At 41.0% G+C, this 20,997-nt stretch overlaps 1 long non-coding RNA gene across 1 annotated transcript in view; it reads right to left on the bottom strand.

The window, feature by feature from the left end:
- Nucleotides 1-3,592: 3,592 nt before the first annotated feature.
- The window catches only part of LOC136380102 (uncharacterized), a 35,479-nt gene continuing 18,074 nt past the window's right edge, over nucleotides 3,593-20,997 (bottom strand). The window contains exons 2-3 of the long non-coding RNA XR_010746842.1: nucleotides 12,571-12,653; nucleotides 3,593-3,898 (exon numbers count right to left, since the gene is read on the bottom strand). This is a non-coding gene — a long non-coding RNA (uncharacterized lncRNA). The remainder of the gene's footprint in view (nucleotides 3,899-12,570; nucleotides 12,654-20,997) is intronic.

The following is a 20,997-nucleotide window of genomic DNA, read 5'->3' on the forward strand; positions in this document are numbered from 1 at the left end:
TTGCAGCAAATGTTCACTGAGCTCAAACTTGGATTCATCCCATTAGTCTTTCCCGTGAGCTCTCAGGAACACTCTCAGTGGCTGCCACAGAAATGATACTTTGTGTGCCACTGTGGAAATGATAGTGAATAGTAATGTTCGGTTACCTCTGTCGCAGGCATACAATCTCATTTCGCTGGGGCTCAGCTTCCTGAAAAGGCAGGATGGCTGGGCACAGACCCCGGCGGTAGGAGGGCATGCTCACGGGTCAGTCCTGGTAGCCCATCTACAGCAGTGTGCCCTGGAGCAAGGTGGTGCCCGAGCTTCCATGCCTTCATCAGCAAAATGGAGACAGTGCTGCTCTCTCAGAGGAGCAGACGCGAGCCCATCTGCAGGGCCAGCATCCAAGGGCCAGCAGAGACCCAGGGCAGTGGGGTACGACAGACACCTCCCCAGGAAAGCGAGGAAGAGGCTGCGGTTTTGTTTCGTTTGTGATTTGTCTACCTTAGGAGAATGTCTTTTCTAATTTTGACAAAAGCATTATATGTGGTAGCGGAGGCCCTCGTGGTAGCTATTAAAAACAAAAAAGCAAGCACCACTATAAATACGATTACGTCCCCTGTTCCTACCCGGTGGCTTCCACTGTGCAGTCTGAATAGCCAGCGAGCGGCAGAGCATAAAAAACGCACAGACATTTAGTACCAGGTTTGGGCTGTATGACACTCAGGCTCCTGAGCTGTTATCAACGCTGACTTTCCATTCCGTCATGTGGGCCTTCTCCGATTCTAGGTGTCGGTTCTTAGAAATGCATCCGCCTGTTCTCTTAGGCGTGAACACGTGACATCCGTCTTGGAATTTGTTTCCTCAACACTCTGAAACAAATGTAAGCAAAGACCCAGCTAGACTCTCGAAAGATAAGTGGAGTCTTCATGGTGAGCTTAACCCTCCTAGGCCAAGGCGACATATTTCATAGACCTTTAAATCCTGAAGGTGGGGCCTCGACACGCTCCCTGTAATGGATCAATGAACACGTGCTCCTCTAGCCCATCCCAGTTCCTGTGGAGGCAGCGGGCCTTGGTGATTCTATTGGTTCAAACGTGAAAAACCAAAACCCTTGACCAGAACTCAAAATGAGCCTTGCTGGCGCCCCTCAGAGAGCCCCAGGGCGGTTCGAAACCATCACCTCCTGGAACGGGAAGCGCTCCGAATCTCAGGCTTGCGGCGGAATGGCCTCAGGTTCACCTGAAAGAGCTGAGTGCTGCTCAAAGGGAGTGAGCCGGGCTGTTCTCCAAGGAGTCTGCGCACAGACGCTCACAAACCAAACTCTGCTTCGGCTCCAAACAAGGACCTCGGGGGTGGTCCGCTGCACAGCGCTTCCTCCCGTGCAAAACCTCTCCGCCTCGTGTTTATGCTGTACGATTCCTTATCCGCAAATCCACATAAAATTGCCACGTGAGCTTGAGCCAGCTGGAATACAATCTTTTATTTCCTATGCCTGCAATGAAAACCTTTCCAGGGAGGTCAGCGTGCCCTGGGGTCTTCTCCCCCAGGTGTTGTATGTAACCCGGGAGGCCACCCCTCCCAGCCCCTCCCTGTCTGCCTCCCCTTGAAGCCATCTACCCAACGCTCCGCCTGCACCGTGTACTGACATCTCAGTCTCTGGCCCTTGGGTCTGGGGCTCCTGAAGCTTCGTCCTTGCCACGTGTCCAGCACATTCATAACGCAGGCACTGTTGCTGTTGTTGATAAACAGAGCTCAACTCCCTCTTCTCGTTCCTGTCTCTCAAAGTTAAGTTTCCCATCACCTGGCCATCTGCTCAGTCATTAATAGATGTTGGGGTGGGAGTTGGGGAAAATGCGGAGGGGGTGCAAACTGTCAATTATAAGGTGAATAACGCCCGAGGGTCTAATGTATCAATGTACAGCATGGTGGCTGTTGTTGATTATACTGTACTGTATAATGAAAATTTACTAAGAGAGTCCATCTTAAGTGTTCTCAGCAAAAAAATAAATAAATAAGTAAAAATAACAAGTAAATATGTAAGGAGATGGACGTGTTACCTTGATTGTGGGAATCCTTTCACAATGTCTACATACATGAAATCATCACGTTATACACTTTAGGTAATGTTATTTGTCAAAAATAGCCCAGTAAAGCTGAAAAAATAATGACAGTTGACGGTTCATCTTGTTGTCTCTCCCGGGTCAAGAGGAAACCAACGCAGAGAGAGAGGTCTGACGTCACAAGGCCAAACCCAGGTTTGTAGCTGGCCTCTGCTCCTTCCCCCGTCCAGCAGGGGACAAAACTTCCCTCCTTCTTTCCCCTCCTGTCTCGGTGGCCCCATAAATCAGGATACGGTCCCCTTCTCTGTCCCAAATTCTGCTTTTCCACTCCTTGTCTATAACACCCTGGGACCCAAGGGAGAGGTCAGCCATCCTTAACTAAAATATGTTAGCAAGAACTGTAAACCTGTAGACTTGGATGGAAGGAAGACCAGGACGCTTTTTAGACAATAAACTTCTTTGAGTCCCAGAGGGATCAAGGTCTGATGGATTATCCCACATTCCTCCTGTTTCCTTAACTTCTCCCCCCCCCACCCCCACCCCCAAATGTCCTCCCACAGCCCTCCCCAGCCTTTCTTCCTGAGGCACCGCCCTTTCCCACGGGACAAGAGCATCCATCTGCCTTGTGGAAGCGGCTCCTGGACACACACTCCCACCTGCGGGCTCTCTGCCCCCGCCCCCAGCCGCAGAAGAGCGAGCCCCGGGTCCGGGGAGAGGAGAGGAGAAATATAATGCTGGTGATGTGCGTTTACTGCAGACCACAGCTGACTTTCTTGTCAAGTGTCAGAAATTGAACACGACTGGGCACCAAGGGAATGGATTTCTTCCAAAGAGCATCTTTAGTCTTAACGTTGAACGTTTCTATAACTAACTACCTGGATGGAGCTTATTCCACGTGCAATGAAAGCCGGGATGTGGTATGCTCTTTTCCTATCCTACTTTTTCTTACCAAGTGCTTCCCTGTGTAAAGAAGGTGTTTCCTTCTGAACCAGCCAGGCCACACTTCTCTCTGGCCCGGTGGGCGTCTTGCAGTTTACTAGGAAAGTGGGAAAAAGGACTTGTGGGAATTTCCAGTCGTCCCGCCATACCCAAAGGAGGACCTGCAGCTCTTTCTGGACCCATATTAGTACTAGAGAATTTGTAAGGTTTCTTTTCTTTTTTAAGTTGTGGCTTTTTAATTCCCACTACGTCTTATACCTCACTGACTGGATTCCTGTCTGTTCTAAGGTAGTGAAAAGCCCATCGCTCTGATTACCCAGCCGCATCTAAACTCACAGTAACTCTGGAAGCCCCAACGTAAGCAGACACCCGACATGTAGCTGAACCCCAAGAAGATTTTTCTAAATGGCCTTCCAATGGAAGGTTGGAGAAGGAGTTTCTAGGATTGGCGTATAGTCACATGTAATCAAATATCTAATAATATAACCATAGAGTTTGCCTTCATTCTAAATGTAAGCCCCCTGACACTTACCACTGGGTATATTTCAAGCTATAAAAAGAGTAAATGCAAAGTAATAATGTTATTTCGCAGAAACATTTAACTTCTCAGATTTCACCTCTGTGGTCTATGCAGAAAACAGGGAGAAGGAAGCAGGGTGAGAGAATGATTTAACTTTGGGGAGCTCAGAACTCCTACCTGCCTCTCCACTGCAAGGAAGGGACAGAGCTCCTCTGTGTGACTTCACGTCCTCTCCGTCCAGCTGAGATGGCCCTGGGGAGCCTGTGCCAGTCCCTTCACCAAAACACCCGTCCTGTGTGTGCCAGCTCAGTCCAAAATTCTTGACTTTTGTGGAGTTTTCCATGGTCTTTCCAATGTGAGATAAGTTTATGAAATATTTAATAATTAACTGGAGTTTCTGCAAAAAAAAAAAAAAAGTTAAACAGTGTTTTTTTCTGAGTGTGGGATTAGGGGTGATCTATTTCCTGATACGTTTCATTACTCTAAGTTTCTCCAGCATACTCACATAAGTATTAGTTTATTTTATAACATAAAAAAAAGAAGTTAAAAAACTTAAAAATAATTTCCTGGACAAATCTAAATATCTGTAGTTATGATATAAATGATACTTTTCTGACCTAGGTAAAAATGATAAATAAAGGTTTCATAGAGAAATGATAAAACAAAGGTTTTTCTTATAAAATTCCCTGAAAAGAATTAGCATGAGTTTGTTGTGCGTGTATCGTATAAAGAATACATTTAGTAAAAAAGTAAAGCTTTCTAATTCTCATTTCACACCTACCTAATCCTCTCAGAGCTAATAAAAAAAATCAGAGTAATTGATCCTAGTTAACTATAAGCTTTATTTAAGCAATAGAGAATAGATTAAAATTAGCCTGTTGCATTGAGCTAAAATTGCTTTATTCTTATCAAAGTCATCATTATTTTCAGATCAGCACTTTGAAAACAATGAAATAGGAATGGAAAAGCAGTAATTAGTTACCGAGTATTATTATGGGCCAAGCTGTGTGTTAGATATTCACACACATTATTTTCTTTGATTTCTACCAAATCCCAAGAGGTTTATCCTTACTTTACAGCTGAATAAAGGGAAGGTTAGAAAGATTAACTTGATTAGGGTCATGTAACTAGTAAACAGAAGGGACAAGATGTAAGACAGATTGTTCTGATTCCAATTATTTCCTGGAAACCAAAATGAAAACAAATAATATATAAATAGTCATCTATTTTGGGATTAGAATCAAGATGAGATCGAGGCCACTGGATCCATTGGTGCCTTGGTAATATTTTGTATTAAATGTGTTTAGGCAAATAGTTAATGCTTAATTGCCTGCATATTCTTTAATTTTCAAATTTAACAGAGGTAGTAATGGTAAGATCAATTCACTTTTTTTTTTTTTTAAGTTTTCACCATGTTCCAGGTACTGTTCCAGGTACTTTAAATGAATTAACTTATTTAACCGCAGAGCGACAGCATCAGAGAAGCACTGTTATTATCTATATGTAAGGAGAAATGAGAAGGTCGCTGAAGTCTCCAACCAAGTGCCTTTCAGACTAATGAGTCAGAAAACTGGACAGCTGGAAAACTGCGCTTCCAAACCATCTTGAACTTTATGAGGAAGATACTGCAAGGATTCGCATCAGCTACAAAGGAAACCGGACCCCCCTTTATCTTAGTTTCAAGACGGGGTGGAGGGGGTGGGGAATACAGTCAACAGCTCAACAGAAATCTAAGAGGTAATCTATGTTCTGTGAGATACTTAATCCCTAACGTAACTTACACATTTACGAAAGAGAAACAAGCTTCAAGATTTTTGTTGTTTCTTATCCACTATGAAGTGTCTTTCTAGAAATCAGCCACATTTTAACATTTTTGTGCCTATAAACTCTCCCAATGAAATTAGCCTTCAAGGAGGACCACCCCCATTAAACTTTGAATATCATGAAGAAGGATAATGTTGTTTTCATTGCTCTTGTTGTTTTCATTGCTCTTAGGGGATAATTCAAGGAGTGATTCTGTTGTTATAATTATGTTATTTGGGCCTGCAAAGTAGGTTAATCTTTATAATAAACTTATTCAAAATGGTTTAATTTGGAAGGAAATAAAGTTTCATTTCAAACATATACATTATTTTTGGAGTTTAATATCATTATATTTGGGATATAGAAGATAGGTTTATTCATTTCTTATTACTTTGTAAAAAGTAGTTTATCAAGTGTCTTACAATTAAATAGTTATTTTTCCATCTCCCGAAGAAATGGCTTGATATTTGAGTGTTTGGGGATTATGTATTTGAGAAATTTAGAATCCGCAATCTATGGATTAAAGATAATATTTGTAGGCATATCTTTTTCACAATAAGTGAAATTGAATCCATAAATCTAATACCGGGAACAATAAAAATCAGAAGCTGCCTGACCTGTGGTGGCGCAGTGGATAAAGCGTCGACCTGGAAATGCTGAGGTCGCCAGTTCAAAACCCTGCGCTTGCCTGGTCAAGGCACATATGGGAGTTGATGCTTCCAACTCCTCCCCCTTCTCTCTCTCTCTCCTCGCTCTCTCTCTCTCTGTCTCTCCCTCTCTCTCTCCTCTCTAAAAATCAATAAATAAAATAAAAAATTTAAAAAAAAATCAGAAGCAAATGGTGAGATGGCAAATAACCTTCACATTATGTAAGAAATATCTCCCTAAAACTTGAGTAGACTTCTGAAGATTTCAATAAGTTCCACAAAAATATATATGCATGTATATTTTTCTGATCCCTGAGTATGATAATATTTGAACTAGAAAAATTAAATATTAATATCTAATATATTACAAAGATAAATTACTGATAAAATATCATATTGAGGGAACCAGTATATAAGTTTAAAGAAATAAGTAGATCATTTTCCCATCTACAGGAAAAGGTAATATTTATTTTTTGCTATATGAAAAGAGCACTTTTATTGTCTTTTTTGGGGAACATTTAATACATTGGATTCATATTTATATACCACAGCTATTAGTTGTTCAAACCTAATATTCTTTGTGAGGAATCATTTGCTCATTGTCTTATGTGAACACAATTTTAAACATCTGTCCACTAGATCACCGTTGGACTATCAGAGTATGCGAGTTGACCCCCACGGTGACATCACGGAATGGCAAGCCGTGCTTGGGGCAGCTAGGAGATAGGTCAAAGAGCCGGGCACCTCCTAGGCTGCAGTCTAAGGAGAGTTCAGTGTGGTTAGGATTCGAAGGGTGACAGCTGTTCTAAAGAAAATATTGGGTAGTTTGAACAAGACAGATAACTTTTTCATCATGCACAATTTTCAACTATTTGTGACGGTGACTAGAAAGGATTCCTTTCCGCAATTACTGGTCTTAGGGAAGGAGGTATTCGTGGGCTCACAATGGTTCATAAACAGATGCTTATCATGATATTCCATCCTTCATGCTCTTTCCCCTCCAACACACAGCCACGTAGTCAGCCAAGAAATGTTGGTGGAAACAAAGCGTGATGCATGTCCGGACTTGCTCTTCTGTAGTGACTTCTGTGACTGACGTGCGCTCGGCTCCGACAGGGGCATCGGGGAGGGACCCTCTCAGAGCCACGTTCCGGCTTCCCAGGCTGGGGCTTCTCAGCTGGTGCACCAAGTGTGGGCTCAGGGTGTGCCAACACTGTCCCATCCCCAGCCTTGGGGTAAGCCAGGTGGTGCCGGAGCTCCGTCATCTCCAGGTCTCCATTCTCCACTGAGCCACAGCTTGATACAGCCTGGGAAGCTCTGCTTCACAACCATGTCTCTGACATCAAAGGCGGCCAGTGTCAAAGGGTGTCATTTGGCTAAGTTGCATCAGCTTTTCAAGTTGTCAGTGGAGTTCCTTATATATATTTTTAATTAAACTTTTTGTTCTGAAATAGTTGGCCCTTGGACAATTGCAGGGGCTAGGGGTGCTACCCATACACAGTCAAAAATCTACATATAACTTTGGGCTCCTCCCAGATTAACTACTAATAGCCCATTGTTGACCCAGAGTCTTACCTATGACATAGACAGCGGATGAACACGCATTTTGTATGTTATATGTATTATATACTGTATTCTTACAATAAAGTAAACTAAAGAAAAGAAAATGTTAAGGGAATCATGAAAAAGAAAAGGATACATTTATAGTACTCTACTGTGTTTATTAAGTTTATATCATCTGTTTATAAGATAAAGCATCTATAACTACCTACATCAACAATGTCTTATATGATATTAAACACTATGGATCAAAAATGTAAAAATAATGTGAAAAAAGACATTAAAAATTCTTTACAATGATAATGATTCATGTAGTGACAATGAAGAAGCAGCGATATGATTGTTTTATGTGTAACCAATACAACCTAATGGAACCAATATAATTGCTTCCCGGTAGTAAGAAAAGGTCAGGAAAAAGTTTCCAATGTACTTAATTGAAAAAGATCCTCATTAAGTGGACACTTGCAGCTCAAAACTGTGCCATTCATGGTTCAACCGTACGTCCGTACGTGGTTGTAAACGACAATTTAGAGATGTCACATACCCTTCCTTCACCAGTCTTCCTCACCAGTCCCCCTCACTAGTACCATCTTGCAAACAAGTCGGCCAAAAATCAGATCCATCTCATCACAATAAGGGACCCTCATGTGTCTCTTTGTGGCCATATTATCCACCCCATCCACCCATACCCAACACCCGGAAACCACTAACTGGTCTTCCTTCAGTATGTAATCCTTGGGGTTGGCTTTTTTTCTACTGAGAGTAATTCTCTGGAGATTCATCCAGGCAATTCTTGTTTCCAGTTTGGGAATATTATACATAACGGATATGAACCTTTGTGCGCAGGTCTCTGTGTAAACATAAATTTATAGCTTTGTGAGATATATATCCCGGAGTGCACTTGGTGAGTCACATGGTAGCTGCATATTTTGCTTTACAAGAAACTGCCAAACTGTTATCCAGAAGGACTTGTACTATTTTCCGTTCCCACTGGCAATGAATGAACAATCCAGTTTTTCTACATCCTCTCCAGCATTTTCTGTTGACACTATTATTTTTATGTTAACCATTCTGAAAGCCGGGCAATGATATCTCACTGTGATCTAAATTTACATTTCCCTAATGGCTAATGATTTGAAGATCTTTTCCCTTTTCGAGGGCTCATTTGCTATCAGCATATCCTCTTCAGTGAAACATTCCTGTAAGCTTTTTGCTTGTTGTGTAACTGGATTTTTTTTTTTTTTTTTTGGAGTTTTTACTTCCATTATATGGCTACAATACAATCATTTATCCATTTATCAGTTTAGGAACATTCTGAGTTGTTGCAAAGTTGATTGTTATGAATAATGCTGCTATGAAAACTTATGGGCACGTTTCTGCGTAGTCATACGTTTTCATTTCTCCTGGGTGAATACCTTGGAGCAGAATGGCTCGATCTTCTTTTTCATTGTCACCTGAGTGGTTGCAAAGCTATAATGAATTGGAGTGTTTTTTTGTTTGTTTGTTTTTGTTTTTTGTTTTTTTCTCCCGAAGCTGAAAACGGGGAGAGACAGTCAGACAGACTCCCGCATGCACCCGATCAGGATCCACCTGGCACGCCCACCAGGGGGCTAAGCTCTGCCCACCAGGGGCGATGCTCTGCCCCTCCGGGGAATCGCTCTGTTGCGACCAGAGCCACTCTAGCACCTGGGGCAGAGGCCAAGGAGCCATCCCCAGCGCCCGGGCCATCTTTGCTCCAATGGAGCCTCGCTGCGGGAGGGGAAGAGAGAGACAGAGAGGAAGGAGAGGGTGGGGGTAGAGAAGCAGATGGGCGCTTCTCCTGTGTGCCCTGGCCGGGAATCGAACCCGGGACCCCTGTATGCCAGGCCGACGCTCTACCACTGAGCCAACCGGCCAGGGCTGAATTGGAGTTTTTATTTGCATTTCCTTGGTGACAAATGATGTCAAGCATCTTTTTATGTGCTTACCAGCCATTCTTTGGAGAAATGTCCTTTGCTTATTATTTATGTTTATATGACTTAACTTTAAAAGTTCTTCCATATTCAAGTCTCTTATCAGAGATATGATCTGAAAATATTTTCTCAAATTCTATGAGTTGTCATTTTACTTGCTGGTGTCCTTTGGAGCATGAATTTTTTTATTTTGATTGAGTCCAATGTATCTATTTTGTCTTTTCCTGCTTGTGCTTCTGGTTTCATATCAACAAAAGCTTTGCTTAGCCCAGTGTCATGAAGATTTGTCAATTTTGTTGATTTTTCCAGAGAATCAACCTTTGCTTTTATTGTCTCTGCTATTTTTCTGTTCTCTATGTTATTATTTTCCACTCTAATCTTGATTTTTTTTTTCATTCTCCTTCATTCAGTATAATTTTCTCTTCTAAGTGTCTTAAGGTGGAAGATTTGTTTTCAATGTGAGATCTTTCTTCTTTTTAAATTAAAGCGTTTATGTAACCAGAAATAAATATCCTATATTACTGAATTACTGATATTAGTCTGACTAGCCATAAAATGGAGCTAAATAAGAATCCACTAACAAAATGAGCTTATGAATTTCTGTAAAATGTAAAATCCAGTTTGTTGCTCTTATAACCATGATTCAATATCAACAGTTTAGTGATCAAAGTTATATATTCTGTAACAAATGAAAAGTATATCTTCCATCCTGAGCTGTCACCTCTGGGTTAGTTCTCATTACAGTTAAAAGACCTGTGTCCCCTCTGGCTGATGCACATCAAAGGTGAACATCCGAGCAAGAACAATAACTCCCACTCTTCTTCTCATTCCCACCACGATGAGGCTTGTGGTTCTGATTCTCGCTCAAGGCCAAGAGGACAACACAACTGTGGGAATCTGTGGACACTTGTTGCATGAAACAAAAATCCTAAGTTTGAAAGTTACTTGCTAGCTTCTGTTCTGGTGACAACAAAATGAACTTCACATGCTCCAGCATTAAGAGATATGAGAGGGACCATCTCCTTTTTATCCGAACAAATAGTGCTGAGTCCCCTCAGCAAAGAACTCTCAAACCCGTCCTTTTGATTCTTTTGCTCTAGTTTTGCTTATTCCCCCTCCTTCTCCTCCTTTATAAAAACCCCTGCCTGCACCAAGAGAGGGAAATGATTTTTGAGGACTAGAATCTTCCCATCTTCTCAGGTGGCTGCACTTTAATAAACCTTTTCCCTTCTTCCCAGCACCTGTGTCATGTAATTGGCTTTCATAGCAACAGGCAGCTGGAGCTGTGGGTCACTTTTCCAGTTTTATTTACAGCTATAAATTTCCCTCCAATAACTACTTCCATTGCATCCTTCTAAGTTCCATATTTTCTGTCTTCCTTTTATACATGTAAAAAGTATTTCTTATTCTTTTGTGATTTATTCTTGACCCGCTTGTTATTTAGCAGTGTGTTGTTTAATTTTCACACACACAGATATATACATTTGGTTGGTTGTTTTTTGGAGAGAGACAGAAATGGAGAGAGTTGGCGGGGAGGAGAGAGATGAGAAACAGCAATTCATAATTGCTCCACTTTAGTTGTTTATTGATTGCTTCTCATACGTGCCTTGACCGTGAAACTAAAGCTGAGCCAGTGACCCTTTGCTCAAAGCTAGTGACCTTGAGTTTAAGCCAGCGACCTTGGGCTTCAAGTCAGCAACCTTGGGCTCAAGCCAGTGACCCTGAGATTATGTCAATGATTCCACACGCACACTGGTGACTCCGTGCTCAAGATGACAAGCCTGTGATTTAGCTGGTGACCTCAGGGTTTCAAACCAGGACCCTCAACATCCTGGGTTGATGCCTTATCTACTGTGTTACAACCACTCAGGCTCCACATACTTATTAATTTCCCAAATATTCCTCTGTTATTTATTTCTAACTTTATTCCATTGTGATGGTCAAACATACTCAGTATGATATAATTTCAATCTTTTAATACTTATTGAAGCTTATTTTATGAATTCTTCATGTGTGCCTAGGAAAAATGTATATTCTGCTAATTTGGGGTGAGATGTTTGTCCAGTATCTGTTAGATCTAGTCAGGTTAGACAGAGTATTGTCCAAATTATGTATTTTTTTATCTTCTGCCTTGTTGTGTGGTACAATATAGAAAGTAAAATATTGCAACCTTTTCTTTTCGCCTGACCTGTGGTGGTACAGTGGCAAAAACACTGGCCTGGAAGGCTGAGGTCACTGGTTCGAAAACCCAGGCTTGCCCAGTCAAAGCACATATGAGAAGTAACTACAGCAACTATGAAGCAACTAAGAGTTGATGCTTCACTTTCTCTCTCTTTCCTCTCTCTAAAATCAGTAAATAAAACCTTTTTTAAAAAAGGATGAAATCTCTTCTTGTTGAATCATTTATCTCTCGCTTCAATTCAGTAGTTTTGCTTCAAATATTTTGGAGTTCTGTTGTTAGGTACATATATGTTATAAATGCTACATAGGGCTGATAAATTAACCCTTTTAACATTAAAAATATTCTTTTTTTCCAGCAATATTTAAAATATAATTCATCAAATATTAATACAATCATTCCAGAATTTTTATGGTTACAGTTTACATGATACATCTTTTATTCATTATTTTTTAAGTTTTATATTTTTTACTGAATTTCTTGGGTGATATTGGTCAATAAAATTATATAGGTTTCAGGTGTACAATTCTATAATACACCATCTATACTGTATTGTGCATTTCTGTCTTTGAATGTAAAGTGTGTCTCCTGTAGATAGCACATAGTTTCAGGATTATGGCTTTTATAAGTTATGAGTTCCTGGGTTATTGGATTTTTATGTTGCCTCACAATCTCTGCCTTTAGACTGACCTGTTTAATCTAGTCGTATCTTTAGTGTTGTGATTGAATATTGAATCTATATCTGACAGTTTACAAGTGTCTTTTCCCCATTTCTCCTTTACTGTCTTCTTTTGCATTAAGTCAGTACTTTTTAGAGTAACATTTTATTTCTCCTAATAAAGTTTTTCCACTAAGTATTTTAAGTTATTTTCTTAGTAGTTGTTCTCTGGCTAACCACAGATATCTTAACTTATCAGAATTTACTTACATTTACACGGTCTTCGGTGCAGTGAAATATTCAAATGTTAGGCTTTTATAGTTCAATTTCTTTTTTCTTTCTATGCTGTTATTCTATAATGCAAAAATATCATTATATAATTTTATATCTTTTAAAGAAGTTATGAAAAAAAGTATATAGCTATAGAGTTTCTTATGTTAACTTTCTTATTTACCATTACCTTTTCTTTTTATTTCTCCTTGTATAGTGATAGTATGATACCATTTGATGTCATTTCCTTACTCTAATACACCTTTGTTTCTAACCACTTTCTTTGTGAATATATTAGCAAATACATTACATTTTTGTATAATATAGTCTCAACTCTACAATTTTATACATATTGTTTTATACAATTGCTTTTCAAATCAGTTATTTTAAAACAGCATACCTCACTTTGAAGAGGACACATACAAATTTAGCAATTATTTACTGCCTCATCTTAAATATTCCCCTAGGACTTCCCAGGCACTTGAGATAAAACAAGGTTATAAACACATCCTTGCCTTCAGTGAGAATATATACAATTATATATACATACATATAATGTGTATATATATACACACACACATATGTATATATATATAATATATACATTTATAGACAGGGGTAGGTAAAAGTAGGTTATCATTGTAATACAAATAAATTCTACAATAGCTAAAATAATACAAGAATAAACTCTGTGTTTTGCATACTACCAACTGTAAAACTACTTTGTCCAGCACTGTAAATACATAACCAATATGTGTGTGTATATAAATGTACATGCATATATACATACATATACAAGGCAGACACACACACACACATATACTATAACTAGAAGGTAATAGATTTTAAGATGTCTTTGGGAAGATGATGGGGAGTTGTGGCAGTTTAAAAACGCATTTTCCCCTTATAGCACCATTTAACTACCTCTTCCAGGCAGAGAAACGAGCTGGAATTTCTAGACGAGAAAACAAGCTCAGTGCGTTGTTACCTCTGAGCCAGGTGGGAACCACTCAGAGAAATAGCTTGGGAGAGAGTCTGGGACTCTCTTTTCCAGAGAGGTTGGACTAAAAAGTCCTTTGTTCCTCCTAAAAAAGAGGTGTGTGTGCGCACGCGTGTGCTTTTATGGGGTAATATTCTAGAAAGCCCTGCTTTGGCCCTGGAGGAACCGGGAAGTAACTGCACAAAGGCAGAATTCCTTCCTTCCCTTGATGCTGTGGACACACCCGCTGCTGGGAAGAAGCAGAAGCACATAATACTCTCAGGAGAAAGACGACAATCTCCTAGCGCTGTACTGTGGGTGTAGAGATCTCTTATTCTTTCCGCAGCTGAAAAACCAAAACATTGACCTGACTCATGGAGATAAAAAAAAAAAAGTCATGAGTAGACAAGGAAAAAGTATCATTAGGAGAATCAGGAACCAGAAAACAACCAAGAAGAACATCCCGAAGTAGTGACTGGGGAAACAGATGACACCTTTAACAAAAACAACAACAATAGAAACAAACACATTCAGGGAGACTATCGCAGCACAGGAGAGATTTTTCTAGTACCCTCACACATCCTACCAAGGTCAATACATCAACGAAAAGTGAGAACAATCACTTGTTGAAGAACAAAAATGGTAGCACAGGAAATCAAAAAGAACAAATATTTTAAAACACCGAACAGAAATACTCAGTAACTAAAATGAAATTGTGGACATTATCTCAAGAAAAACATGCCTGAAAATAAAACTTTTGTGAAGTTTCAATGATTTTCAGATGCCCCTAAAGCACATCTGTGGACCCTATAGCATTCAGAAATTCAATTAAAAATTGAAATCTAGTTTAAAGCATGATTTTAATTTAAAAAAAAAAAACACTGTCTAAGCATCACGATGTCTCTTGTTAACCAAAAGATTTTCCCAGGCCATTGGTCTGCTCTTACCCAGGTCTCCATGCCAATTTTTTTCTGGTGATAACCAAGAGTGGTGAGTTCTGCATCTGCTCTTGGGTCAGTTATAACTGGGGAGTCTTTTCCACAAGAAAGGGGCTGTGGAGAAGCTTTCCTGACTTTCCTGATAGGCCCCTGAAAGGCACTGTTCTGCTGCCTTCTGGCTGCTTTCCCGCTGTTGACTCCCAGCCATCTCATCCAACATGGCGGCACGCATAGCTGTGCCTGACCATTGGAAACGTCTTGGCAAGAAAACATCTGAGTGTCTTGACATCTGAGTCTCTGCATCCTCCATATATCTTTCATTGTGTTTATTTCCCCCTTCCACTGTGGTTTTCCTACAAAAGCAGGTCAGCTTTATCTCAGCAGTGGCTTTTTTACGCCTTACATATCAACTAAACACTGCGTTCAAAAAAAAAAGAACAACAACAACAAAAGCCAAAACATGATAACACTATAATAAACAAACCTTTAAAAAAACAAACAAAAAAACAGCTAAAGAAACTTTTTACAGAAAGATGGTAGATAATTTAGGTTCGGACATTTCTGGTTAACTCTTTGTTGCAGGTGATCTGTATGGATTATGACAAGTGGTTTTTCTTTCTTTGTTTGCTTTTGCTTTGCTCTGCTCTGCTCTGCTGAGCCATAAATTTAATCACCCACTCAGGGAGGCTAATGTGTGGGGTGAACCTCTTAACTCAGCTTAACTTGGTGGTTTCTTGATGCCATGATTTCACAAATCAGCTTGTTTCTTTCTTAACTGGGAGGCTAGATAAGCTGAGGGAAACTCTTATTTTGCTAAATAGTCACCTTAAAATAAGAACCTGCCTCCTACCACCTCCATAATTTTCAAACGGAATGGCCCTAGACCATCTGGACTGGGAAGGGCATGATCTCTGAAAGAGAGCGTTCTTCCTTCCTTCTGTCCTCACTTGTGACTGGCAAACTTTGTATTTCAGCCTCACATCAATTCCCAGAGCTGTGGTGAGACCACTGACCTGCCGTCTAGGAGAGCCTCCCGGGCCCAGCCTCTGAGTTGCCGGACACTCTGTCCTCCACAGATTGGCATGACATCAGAATCCTCGAGAAGGAGCATATTTGCATTGTGTTGAGGGGAAGGGCCATTGAACAAGACCAGTCGATCTCTTAGGAATGTTGAAAAAACTTAAAGAGCTGCCTGACCTGTGGTGGCACAGTGGATAAAGCGTCGACCTGGAAATGCTGAGGACGCCGGTTCGATACCCTGGGCTTGCCTGGTCAAGGCACATATGGGAGTTGATGCTTCCTGCTCCTCCCCCTTCTCTCTCTCTGTCTCTCCTCTCTGTCTCTCCCTTTCCTCTCTAAAATGAATAAATAAATTTTTAAAAAAAGAGCTGAGTAGAAATAACTGTTGATAGAACTGTTCCAAGTATCACGACCACATGGGGAGGGCCTTCTGTACATAATATGAGCGTCCTCCCTGCCATGAATGTTTCCAAATTTAATTAATAATGTGAACCTTAATTGGTGATTGTCATTCCTTCCTAATAAACACTTCTGGGGTCATAAACACAGGGCTTGGCAAAAGTAGGTTTACAGTTGTAACACAAATAAAAAATAGAATAATTCATAAATAGCGATACAAGAATGAACTCTGTGTGGCGCATACTCGTAACTGTCACCCTCCTTTTGCTCACTCCTGTATATGTGATTAGTATTTTAGATATATAAGAAAGACATTGGAGTAAAATGACAAAAAATAGAGAGATCACTGAATATCAGATCATGTGACATTCTCTAAGTCTTTATTGGAAACGCCTAGTCCGTAGGAAAGGTTGCTTCCTATCTTTTCTCAACATGGGCTCCTGTTTAGCCAGAAGAACTTTACATGCAATGCTGTTCTTGTCTTTGTTTTCTTAAAATATTCATCCATTATTAAGCATGGTCCCCTGAGTCGAAGACATAAATTTATGCTTCTCTGACCAGTATCCAAGAATGGAAACCAAGTAATGTCAAACATATTACACTTAAAAGACTTCTGGGGTTTTTTGCAATTTTTTACTTACAACTTCCAGAGAGAGGCCAAAGTGCAAACACTGAGTAAGAAAATAAATTGCTATTTATACTGAAATTGTCATAATACGTGATCCAATAAAAGATTATTTCCCCACCACATTAATCTTACTTATGAGCGCAACCAGAAAGGGCTTTGAAGGGTGAGATGTATCTCCTTAGTCATACAATTTCATAAACTTTTTGGAATGATAATAAATGGATAAATCAGGAGATAAATCAGACCAAAAATGGGGGGAGAGGGGGGAACTAACTCTAATATAATCAGAATAGTGCTAAAATCAATATATGAAATGTAAAGTTCACTCGTTTGATGCAATTCTGAACCTATTTTCATGTCACCTTCGTATCCCATGTAAATAATTCTTTCTGACCCTTCAAAGGCTATAATCTCTGTAACTATTACTTACTGGTGCCTAAATAAATCCGGTGTATGCAAATGATTTCAGAATTCTTTCAAATAAGCATCTCCAAACAGAAACTGTCATTCTTTGTTGCAATAGACAGCAACCGACAAGAAAAGCGCATTTCCTAGCAGCAGGGGATTTAGAACAATTTGGGGTCATCAGGCTTCCGCTCTATTTCCTTCTGCCTTTCAAACATCGTAAATCCTGTAGACCACACCTGTAATATCTGAGTCAACAACTCTTTTGCAGCATTTATGTATCCGGGGCTGCAAAATGATCCTGAGAACTATATGGACATTTTCAACAGAGCTAGATGTTTCCTGCAATTTAAAAAGAAGAAGAAGAAAAAAAAAAAAAAGCTTTACACAGTAACCACCACCTTAAGGGCACACAACAAAACCTAGGACATTCTGTAATGCAAACATCCATTCGAACCTGAGAGATGTCCAGAGCAGATGAGCAATAGTTGTCCATCATATACCCAGGTCAAAAAATAAAGACTTAAAAGTGGGGTGTTTTTATTTAATTTAGGTGCCATTTGACCACAACTGCTCTGTCTGCATGAGAAAATTGAAGAAATAAATCAGGATTCTTCCCCTTAATGGTTGTTTTCACTGGCCAGCACTTGGCGAGATGACTTAAAGCCCAAATTGAATTTCAGTTTGGGGCAACTTCATTTATCATGATTGCAAAGACAGGTACCACTGCCGTTCCGTATTGACAACAGAAAACAGTAGTAGTCCACTGTCTGGAGGAGGAAGGGAATAACAACAATGGACTCTTCTAAAAATGGTGCTTCTAATCAAGGTTTTTTAAATCAGTAGTAAAACATTTGGTTAAATATTTGAACAAGTATAGTTGGCAGTAAAAAAAAAAAAGATGTTTCGCCTGACCAGGTGGTGGCACAGTGGATAGAGCATCGGGCTGAGACACAGAGGACCCAGGTTCGAGCCCCAAGGTTGCCGGCTTGAGTGTGGACTCATCCAGCTTGAGCACAGGCTCACCAGCTTGAGCTGGGGTCACTGGCTTGAGCGTAGGATCAGAGACATGACCCCAAAGTCATTGCCTGGAAGCCTATGGTCGCTGGCTTGAGCAAGGGGTCACTCGGTCATCTGGAGGCCCACGGTCAAGGCATATATAAGAAAGCAATCAATGAACAACTAAGGAACTGCAACAAAGAATTGATCCTTCTCATCTCTCTCCCTTCCTGTCTGTCTGTCCCTATCTGTCCCTCCCTCCCTCTCTCTCTGTCTCACTAAAGAAGAAAAAGAAGAAGAAGAAGAAGTATAAGAAGAAGAAGGAGGAGGAAGAGGAGGAGAAAGGGGTGTTTTCCAAAATACACAAATTACTTGAACACCAATATGTCCTATGCATCATGCTACTCACCATATACTAAAACCTTCATGGTGACAAAGGAAAAAAAAATTCTGCTCAAATGTTGGAGTGAAAATGTTATTCTTTTTATTCTGCTTTGAAAGTGAACATTTGGGGGGTATTCATTGATTAATGTATTTAATGTCTACTCGGTGCAAGTCATTATGTTAGGAGCTAGAACTATTGAAATGAACGAGGTAAAATGGCAGCCCTCCTAGCCTGTCCTGTACAGAACACCGAGAAGACAGACATAAACAGTTAACACATAATGTGTATGATCAGTGGAATAGGTGGCATCTGGGAATGAAATGGAGAAAGAATCAAACAGACCATTTTTTTTATATAGACTTGGTCTTTCATATGGTTCAGGATGTTTTTGAGGGTCTCTAGGTCAATACTTAACTCTTGTAGAGCAATAATAGATTCTACAGAAGACAGGAGACGGAATCCTTACATTTAGGAGCCAGAACACACTTACAGAGCACTTTGAGGCAATGACCTCAACTTTCAAGGCTCAATTTACATCTAAAAATTAGAAGGGAATAGTACTCATCTTTCCTGGGTTGTTGTGAAGATAAAAAGAGACGATGTATGAAAAAAAAAATGCATTACAAGAAGATAGACAAGTAAACTGATATACGAATGTTACTCGTTATGTTTGTTACTTATAAATCCTCTGGGCCAAATAAACCCTTTATATATATATAAAAAGGAAGCTAGCTTAAAAGGAAAAAATGACATAAATCATGTAGAACAGGACTTCCTGCCTGCCTTCCCATGAGAAAACTGCATCTGAGCCTAATGTCAATTTATCCCTAACCATGTAAAGGCAAATAGGCTTGACCCAATTCAAAATTATGAAATTGAATAAGCCTCTGTCCCAGGCCTTGCCTTCATGACTGAGGGAAGTTGTTTCTGGTGGGTTTTTTTTTTTTTTCCATCTTTCCAACTCTCAGTTTCTATACCTGGAGAGAGGGAATAAAAACATCGTACAGAACAACAGAGTTGTGGAGATGCCGAGGGACAGGGACGTGGCAGGTGATAAAACAAGAGGCCCTGCGCCAGGTTCCCAGTGGGTCCTCCAGCAAGGCTAACCCATTCCATCACCAAGACAACAAGGGTCCCGAAATTATCATTCGCTTTCATTTCACGAACCAATTACTCTTTCCTAAGGAGTACTGCCCACCCACTCAATCAGCATTCTCGTTTTGACACTTTTCCCTCTGCCTGTGTCCGACTTGCTCCCTGGCAAAGGAATTTCAGGCATCAGCCGGGAGATTGGGAGGTCTTTGCGGACACAGCAGTCCTACTAGAAAGCCTCTTCAGACGTCAGACCCTGGGCCCTGGCCGGTTGGCTCAGCGGTAGAGCGTCGGCCTGGCATGCGGGGGACCTGGGATCGATTCCCGGCCAGGGCACATAGAAGCGCCCATTTGCTTCTCCACCCCCCCCTTCCTCTCTGTCTCTCTCTTCCCCTCCCGCAGCCAAGGCTCCATTGGAGCAAAGATGGCCCGGGCGCTGGGGATGGCTCCTTGGCCTCTGCCCCAGGCGCTAGAGTGGCTCTGGTTGCGGCAGAGCGACGCCCCCAGAGGGGCAGAGCATCGCCCCCTGGTGGGCAGAGCATCGCCCCTGGTGGGCGTGCTGGGTGGATCCCGGTTGGGCGCATGAGGGAGTCTGTCTGACTGTATCTCCCCGTTTCCAGCTTCAGAAAAATACAAAAAAAAAAAAAAAAAAAGTCAGACCCTATCTCCTCTAACGCGGTTACCAGGAGGCTAAACGGTAGTCGAGACACTCGCAGGGGCCTCAGGGGCCCGCCACAGGCGACTTTCCAGAATGGAATCATCAGAGTGACTCTATTGTCGCTGATTTCTTCTAGGACTTGACTTCATGTGCCCTTTCCTGGAGCAAGCCCCATCTCCTCATCTCAGACCCAAACCCTGCTGCTACCTTTCCGAGCTCACACCCTTCAGGCGTCTGTGTCTGCGTTTTGGTGTCCTTTACAATCTTGTCTTTTTTCTTTCCATCTGGTGACACTGTGTGGGTTAGGGTTCAGCTGAACGTAACAAAAATCGATCTTATTGGGATAAGCTGAAAGGGACTTCTCACCAGGTCCCGGGGTGGTGGTGGGAGGAGGTGGGGATGTGGGAATGGGCCCCAAGATAAATAACCCTCCGGCAGCTCCCAGCCCTTCCCATCGCACTGAGTCTTCTGTGAATGGGACAGAGGCCCCCAAACAGCCGGAAAAAAGTGGCTGCCTCTACCACAACCACGCCACGAAATGGGCGCCTGGCCTCTGCATTCTCCTCTCACGGCTCAGACCCGAATCCCAGTCTTGCCGCAACGGTGTGATTGGCAGAACCTAAACATATCCTAAAATCGACCCACAAGGAATCTTGAAAATGCAATTCTTGCTTTCCAGACTCCACAAAATATGAAGAACACCAGACAAGATGTGGAATATATGTAAATTAGACCGTTCTAACTGTCTGCCACAAACACAATAGAGTATTTAACTATACAGATGATATTTTTCTACTGTTATTGTAGAGGAGGAGTAAAAGAAAGAAATTGCTACTAGAATAGAATCTCTTTCTTTCTTTCTTTCTTTTTTTTTTTTTTGTATTTTTCTGAAGCTGGAAACGGGGAGAGACAAACAGACTCCCG

This window comes from Saccopteryx leptura, chromosome 8 (assembly GCF_036850995.1).
Source record: "Saccopteryx leptura isolate mSacLep1 chromosome 8, mSacLep1_pri_phased_curated, whole genome shotgun sequence".
NCBI classification, from domain to species: Eukaryota; Metazoa; Chordata; class Mammalia; order Chiroptera; family Emballonuridae; genus Saccopteryx; species Saccopteryx leptura.